Source organism: Pseudoliparis swirei, chromosome 20 (genome assembly GCF_029220125.1).
Source record: "Pseudoliparis swirei isolate HS2019 ecotype Mariana Trench chromosome 20, NWPU_hadal_v1, whole genome shotgun sequence".
Taxonomy (NCBI): Eukaryota; Metazoa; Chordata; class Actinopteri; order Perciformes; family Liparidae; genus Pseudoliparis; species Pseudoliparis swirei.
The window spans coordinates 25,124,666-25,133,187 of record NC_079407.1 but is presented as its reverse complement, the minus strand read 5'-3'; positions in this window follow the sequence as shown (position 1 = coordinate 25,133,187).

Below are 8,522 nucleotides of genomic sequence, written 5' to 3'. Positions count from 1 at the left end.
ATTTTAAATGGCTATTAGCAGGCCTAGAAAAGTAATTGAAAAAAATAAAATCCCAAAATATTTGGAAAAGTAATGCAAATTTGTTTTATTCAAATGTTAATTTACACGGTATATATACGGTATGCTTTGGAATTCTCATTGTTATTTTAAATACTACATCTTCTCACTTGTTCATGTCTACACAGAGTTTTCATTAAATGTTTAATCATGGAAATTTGGTTTAAAGTCATGGAAAGGTCCTGGAGACCCACTGGTCAGCATGTGATGAACCTGTTCACTGGTGACCATGGTGATGAACCCTGTCACAAACAGACTGACAGTGGTTTACTCTCCTGAGTTGGCTATTTATGGGTTAAACGCCTAATACGGTGAGGGGGCGTGGCTTATCTCCGTTGCCTTTCTCCGTGGAAAAATATTTTCAGCCAGTAATTCTTCATCGGTACTTTAAACTATTTCAGTTTCTGAGTTTCGGGAACACGTTTAGATGAAAATCAAAAAAGTTGGTTGTAGTTTTATAAAAATATACATATATATTTAAATAATATTAATATATGCGTAATAATTGGAATATTCCAAAATGAGTAAACATTTTAATAACGTGTTAGTATTTAATATATTTATATCAGTGTTTCCCCTACCATTATAACAGGGTGGCGGTGTCTCTCTCTCTCTCTCTCCTCTCTCTTCTCTTCCCCCCCCCCCTCCCCTCAACACTTCTCGGCTCGCACGGCAGAGCGATGCGCGCGCCGGCATCGGAGCTCTGCCGTGATGCGCGCACACACGGGTGAGCACACTCTCACTCACCCCCCCCCCCCCCGTCAACAACTCCGATTTCAATGCGCGCATCGCTCAGCCATGATGCGCACACAGGTGAGCACACTCTCGGTTTGTTGTTGTTTCCATGGCGATGGAATGCTCCGCCCAGAAGGGTTTGGCTTAAAGTAATGCCAGGCATCATGTGATCAAGTGTGATGTCATTTGTTGCTATGCTCCGCCCCCTTAAAGTTGCCCTTTGTCTGATAGGTTCTGGAAGACCTTTGATCTGTGTCACAACACATGTGTGACATCATGTGTGACAGATTAAAGCCACTCCAGAAGCTATATAGAGCAGCAGATGAATTACTTTTTCTCACAGCTTCCACAGCAGGATATTACTGACAACCAGCATTTCAAAGACCAGCAAAGTCTTTTACTGCGCACCACAGAGATCTTCAACACACATCCCTCTACTTCTCTACTCTACTAAATGGATCGCGGAAATACCGAAGGAAACGGCGCTGGCCGTCCTCAAGCCTGTAAAAAATTAACCATAAGCCTAACCCTACAAGGTCGTCAACAAGTCTGTCCTCAGGATCGCCCACAGGGCTGTCTCCAAGGTCATCTTCAGGGAGGTCCTCAAGGTGAGAACGGACTTCAAGGTGAGAACCCTCCTCAGGAATGTCCTCCAAGTGAGGGCCATCCTCAGGAACGTCCTCAAGGTGAACATCAAAGCCAACCTAAGGAAATTCCAGGATCTCTGGCACATACAGCCAATCTGAAGTGGATTATTTTTTGTTATGAGGATAATATCAATAATCTCAAGAACCAGCTCCAGAAGAAGGACAAGAAAATTATTGATCTGCAGGAAGAGAACAAACATCTCAAGTCTCAAAGCAAGCTGGTAAGCCAGACCACTGAGGCGCTGGAGCAGGAGACAAGTGAAGACCTGGAAAAAACTCTGAACGTTGAGCCTCAGGTGCCTCAGGTGCAACTGAGCCAACTGGAAGACAGTCTTACTGAGACAGTTGAGACCCAGGTCTGGAAGGACAAATTCAACACTCTTGAGCAGAAGGGCGAGCTGAGAGAAAAGTGCTGGGAGAATATCATCAAGGACGTGCTCTCAGAACACAGAGCTGTGGAAGAGAAATTGGAGAAGCAGCTCGCCAAGACAGCACGGTTGGAGCTGGAGAAGCAGGTCATGGCTCAGTCTCAACAGACCCATGAGTCAGAAGTCAAGCAGCTCACGGATCAAAGCAAGAACATGAAGGAGAAGATCGACAGTCTCACTGAGACAGCTGAGACCCAATGCCAGCTGCTGAGCTCTGAGACTCAGGTCTGGAAGGACAAATTCAACGCTCTTGAGCAGAAGAGCAAGCTGAGACGAATCTTCTGGGACAAAAACATCAAGGTGCTCTCAGAACACAAAGCTGTGGAAGAGAAATTGAAGGAGCAGCTCGCCGAGACACAGTTGAAGCTGGAGAAGCAGGTCCTGGCTCAGTCTCAACAGACCCACGAGTCAGAAGTCGAGCAGCTCACAGATCAAAGCAAGAACCTGAAGGAGATCGACAGTCTCATTGAGACAGTTGAGACCCAGTTCTGGAAGGACAAATGCAAAGCTCTTGCGCGGCAGAGCGAGCTGAAACTAATGTTATGGAACATAGAAATCAGAAACATGCTCTCAGAACGCAGAGCTGTGGAAGAGAAATTGGAGGAGCAGCAGAAGCAGATCCTGGCTCGGTATCAACAGACCTACGAGTCAAAAGTCAAGCAGCTCACAAAAAAAAGCAAGAACCTGGAGGACCTCTGCCTTTGGCTCAAGAAGAAGACTCTCGGCACCTATGGGAGAAAGATGCAAGACAGAGTCACAGAGCTGGACAAAATGAAGAACAAGATGTATCATGATACCCATCCCAAATAAATTGAAAAAATAAAAAAGGTGACAACGGGTGGGTGGGGGGGGATAGATACCCATCCACAAAAAAAAAAAGAACATCTTCTATACCATACCTGCCACCACAGGGCCGTCTCCGTGGTCCTCAAGGTGAGAACTGACTTCAAGGTGAGTACCCTCCTCAAGGCCGTCCTCAGGAATGTCCTCCAGGTGAGGGCCGTCCTCAGGAACGTCCTTAAGGAGGGGGCAATCCACAAGTCTGTTCTCAGGAACGTCCTCCAGGTGAGAGACGTCCTCAAGGTCAACATCAACAGGTAGGTGGGTGGGTGGGTGGGGGGAGATTGTCACGGGGGACTAGAGCCGGTGACGGAATACGGGGGACTGGAGCCGGTGACGGAACACGGGGGACTGGAGCCGGTGACGGAACACGGGGGACTGGAGCCGGTGACGGGGGGAACCAAAGCCGGCGACTGAACACCGGGGACTAGAGCCGGCGACGGAACACGGGGACTGAGCCGCGACGGAACACGGGGGACTGGAGCCGGCGACGGAACACGGGGGACTGGAGCCGGCGACGGAACACGGGGGACTGGAGCCGGCGACGGGGGGAACCAAAGCCGGCGACGGAACACGGGGGACTGGAGCCGGCGACGGAACACGGGGGACTAGAGCCGGCGACGGAACACGGGGGACTGGAGCCGGCGACTGAACATCGGGGACTGGAGCCGGCGACGGGGGGAACCAAAGCCGGCGACTGAACACCGGGGACTGGAGCGGGTGACGGAACACGGGGGACTGGAGCCGGCGACGGAACACCGGGGACTGGAGCCGGCAACGGAACACGGGGGACTGGAGCCGGCGACGGGGGGAACCAACGGGTGGGTGGGGGGGATATCATGATACCCATCCAAAAAAAATAAAAAATATCTTCTATACCATACCTGCCACCACAGGGCCGTCTCCGAGGTCCTCAAGGTGAGAACTGACTTCAAGGTGAGTACCCTCCTCAAGGCCGTCCTCAGGAATGTCCTCCAGGTGAGGGTCAGCCCTCAGGAACGCCCCTTAAGGAGGGGCAATCCTCAAGTCTGTTCTCAGGAACGTCCTCCAGGTGAGAGACGTCCTCAAGGTCAACATCAACAGGTAGGTGGGTGGGTGGGTGGGTGGGATATCATGATACCCATCCCAAAAAACAAACAAAAAGTGACAACGGGTGGGTGGGTGGGTGGGTGGTTGGGAGGGGGGGGAGATATCATGATACTCATCACAAAAACACACCAAAAAGAGTGGGTGGGTGGGGAGATTGTCAGGGGGACTGGAGCCGCGACGGGGGTCTCTTTCGCGAAACCGCCACCTTATCGTGGTGGAAGAGTTTGAGAGGCTCAGTGATCCTGGGAGCTGTTGTTCGGGGCATTAGACCCTGGTCCACAGGTCTCGGGGGAGAGTCCAGACTAAGAGCGGTTTATGAGCAATATTTACTTCATTATATTTCATTCAGCAGACGCTTTTATCCAAAGCGACTCACAATAAGTGAATTCAACCATGAGTACAAACTCAGGACAACAAGAATCAAGAAAGTAACATTTCTTCAAGAAAGACAAACTTCAAAAATACCATAAGTAATAATATAAGTATTACTATAAGTAATACTATAAGTAATACTATAAGTTATACCATAAGTAATAATATAAGTAATAATATAAGTAATACTATAAGTAATACCATAAGTAATAATATAAGTAATACTATAAGTAATACCATAAGTAATAATATAAGTAATAATATAAGTTATACCATAAGTAAGTGCTATTCAAGTGCCACTGAAGTTAATACTACTTCATAATAATATTAATATAACTCTTTGTGAATGACCGCTTTATTTGTTCGATTCATCTTGTTTTGTATAGACCAAAATCGCAACTCACAAAGTCAACTGGTCTGGGGCAGTGGTTCTCCACTGGTCATATATATATATATATACACATACATATATATATATAAATTATATATACATACTATAAATACATATATATACACATTATATCTAAATATCTATATACATTATATATATATACACATTATATCTAAAAATATCTATATACATTTTATATATACATTAATATATATACATTATATAAACATTAATATATATACAAATATATATATATACATTAATATACATATATATACATTAATATATATATACATTAATATACATATATATATATATATATATAAATAAAGAAATTATGTCAGGGTTAATGGTACAAACTGTCAGGAGGAAATCCAACCCTGTCAATGTGAAAACCATAAGAATAAGAGCTTACATTGGGATTATGTCAATATTACCTGCTCAGCGTTTTATTTTGTTGAGAACATTTGCTGGCTCACTGCCTGCGATGGCCAATAAGACGGATCATGCCGGTTCTCCGACTACTTTGTCCTGAGTTATTGCTCAGAAGAGCCCCGGGGAACCGTTTCATCCAACTGTCAACACATCAAGATCATTTTACGGACCTTTCCCGAGAAAACTATGCAAATAACCGCCGTCAGAAGCCTTCTCCCGAAGGAAGGAGAAAAAACAGCATCAAATAGGAGGCCAGCTCCAAAATGAATTGAGTAATAAACCATCCTTACAGCTTGTATCGTTATGCACTTTTTTGACATAAACATTGAAGGCCACTATATTTTCATTGTCACCACATTGAAATAGTGTTTCATGTTCTCACATTCACTAATAACCTAATCTTTTGGCACACTGTCTATATTTAATATTTTATATTTAATTTAATTTGTCATTAGTATTGTATTGTGGCGTATATGTTGTATATATATATATTTTATTTTATATTTTATTTTTTATACTTTGTACATTCCCATTCAATTCAATTCAGTTTATTTATGTCAATTTCACAAATTACAAATTTGTCTCGGAGAAAAGACAATCTGTACACATAGACATCCCTGCCCCAAATCACATCGGACCAGGAAAAACTCCCAAATAACCCTTCAGGGGAAAAAGGAAGAAACCTGGAGGAGAGCAATAGAGGAGGATCCTCTCCTAGGATGGACAGATGCAATAGATGTGTAATGTACAGAAGGATGACGAGAGTTAAACATATCTAATGAATATGACAGGAGGCATGAATAGTTCATAGTAGGATTCCACGTATGGAGACTCTCCACGAACCATCAGGTGATGCATGTGGGGAGGAGGAGGGCGTCTCACAGACAGCATGTATTGCGAGCAGGAATTTACTGCACTCCAGAGACGATCCATCAACAGGCAGATAGGGATTATGCTGCTCCACAGGGTCCGATGACCCCATGAGACGAAAGTCAAAAGTGACTCGGGAGAAAGCAGAGTTAGTAACGTGATTGAGATGAAAATTCATCCCGGGGAGAGAAAAAGAGGAGATAGGCATCAGGCATCCTAAAACGCCCCCCGGCAGCTACAAGCCCATAGCAGACATCAAGGGCTGACCAGGGCAAACTCATCTAGCCCTAACTATAAGCCTCTGTCAAGAGGAAGGTCTTAAGTCTACTCTAAACGAGGTGACTGTGTCTGCTTCCGACTGAAATTGGAAGCTGGTTCCATAAAGAGGAGCTTGATAAATCAAAGGCCTGGCTCCCATTCTACTTTTTAAGACTCTAGGAACGGCAAGTAGTCCTGCATTTAGTGAGCGAGCTCTTAGTGGGCAATATGGTACTTGGTAAGCCTCAAGATATGATGACACCAATCAAGGCTTTGTAGGTTAAGAGAAGAATTTCAAAAGTGATTCTTGATTTTACTGGGAGCCAGTGGTGAGCAGCTAGTGCAGGAGTGATGATCTCTTTCTTAGTTTTAGTGAGAACATAGCTGCAGCATTCGGATCAACTGAGGGACTCAAGAGATTTATTAGAGCAGCCTACAATATGAGTTGCAGTAATCCAGTCTCAAGTAACGAACGCAAGGAATTAATTTTTCATCTTTTTGAGACAAGATGTGGCCTGATTTTTGAAATATTACGTAGATGAAAGAATGCAGTCCTTGAGATTTGCTTTACGGGAGTTAAAGGACAAGTCCATCAAAGATAAGATTCTTTACAGTGTTGGATGCCAGGGTACGCCGCTTCAGAATCCACATCACCAGATAATTGATCTCTGAGGTGCTCAGGGCCAGAAAAACTCTTGTCTACTTAACATCATTTGCACTGCTTTTATGGCTTTAAACCGGGGGAAATTTTTGATGTTGCCCCCGGTTTAGAAAAAATTAATTCCTGCCAAAATGGGAAAAAAGGGGGGAATGCCCAAAGGGCTGGGTTAAAAAAATTCCAAAAAAAAACGATTTTTTTGGAAAAGTAAACTTTTAACCTGCGTTGTTACATATCTTAAAAATAAGAAACAACAAGATACTGTTCGGAGTCAGCCATTTTATCACGGCTCCAAATACTGGAGGAAAAGAAGAGATTCTCACACACAATGAAGATCAAAGGGAACGATCAGAAATAGACTTCGTTTAATATCCGATATTTATGCATTTATGAGCCTGTAAAGCTGGAAATATCTCAGAGTTAAGCTGAATAATTCTTCCTTCATTACTGAAACACATTCATCGAGAAACTGCAGTTTCATAATATCCTGGATTCAAACTATTTGTATTCAATACTTTGACTTTAATGATATTTAAATAGCCTTAAAATAACCAAATGGGGCATTTGTATATTGATTTCATGTGTATAACTCCCCCCCCCCCCCCCGACAACAAATCTTCCTCTCAGCTGCGTGTTCCTCAAACTGTGCTATAATTAATACATTATAATGAATAATTATAACACAAGCCTCTCGCAGAGCATCAATCAGTCCGTGAGCTGTGGAATCAATCTGACTTTCAATTTCCATCTTCACCTAAAACACAGAGCACACACACACACACACACACAGGCGCACACACACATCTGAGCCAAGAGGTCTACACATGAATAAATGAAGAGAGTGTCAGTCAAACGTTTGGTGGACGGGAGGCGAGCGACGGGGTGACCGGAGGAGAATAATAACAAGAAGGAACAACTCCCATTGGCTACCCACTGACTGCTCATGGGACTTTTGAACCACGCTCGTCTCAGCTGGGGTCCAGCAGTCTGACACGATTTCCAGAAGCGGCACATCTGCGTGGTTCCTGCTGGACTTTACGCTGTTGAACTGTCAAACGGCCACAATAACATTGACTCAGCCAGAAATGAAAGCAATCCTATTTTGAACTATTTTTAAAATGGTCCAGTGTTGACGCTCAGAAATCAAAATATATATATATATACACTCTATAATGTGTGAAATGACTACTGAGCTCCAACTAGTGCATTTAATTTAATTTAGCTGAGGCGACTTACAATCACGTTCCATCCATTCACCGTAGACTCAGCGACAGGAACAAGTTCAGGGTGAAGTGTCTTGCTCAAGGACACATCGACTAGGGCGGGGATTGAACCGCCAACCCCCTGATCGAAAGACCAACCCGCTAACCACTGATCCACATATTTAACCTCTGGGTTTGAGCAGATATTAAGATTTTAAAAGAGTCGGCACTAAGACCACGGTCACGGCTACTTATTCCAAGTCAAAGAGTAAAATATGTTAATATCTATTAGACATTTGAGGAATGTGTGCAATGGATGTATATGGCACATTGTCGTATAGTTAACGAATATATATATATATATATATATATAACATGGTTAAACTCTACTATTGTAACACCCTGTTCTGTGTCTCCTATGTCTCCTCTGTGTCTTCTCTGTCTTAATTGTTTAATTCCCTGCACCTGCCCTCAGCCACTCTTGTCTCGTTAGTGTCTGATGTCGTACACCTGTGTTTCCCCTATATATTGTCAGTCTTT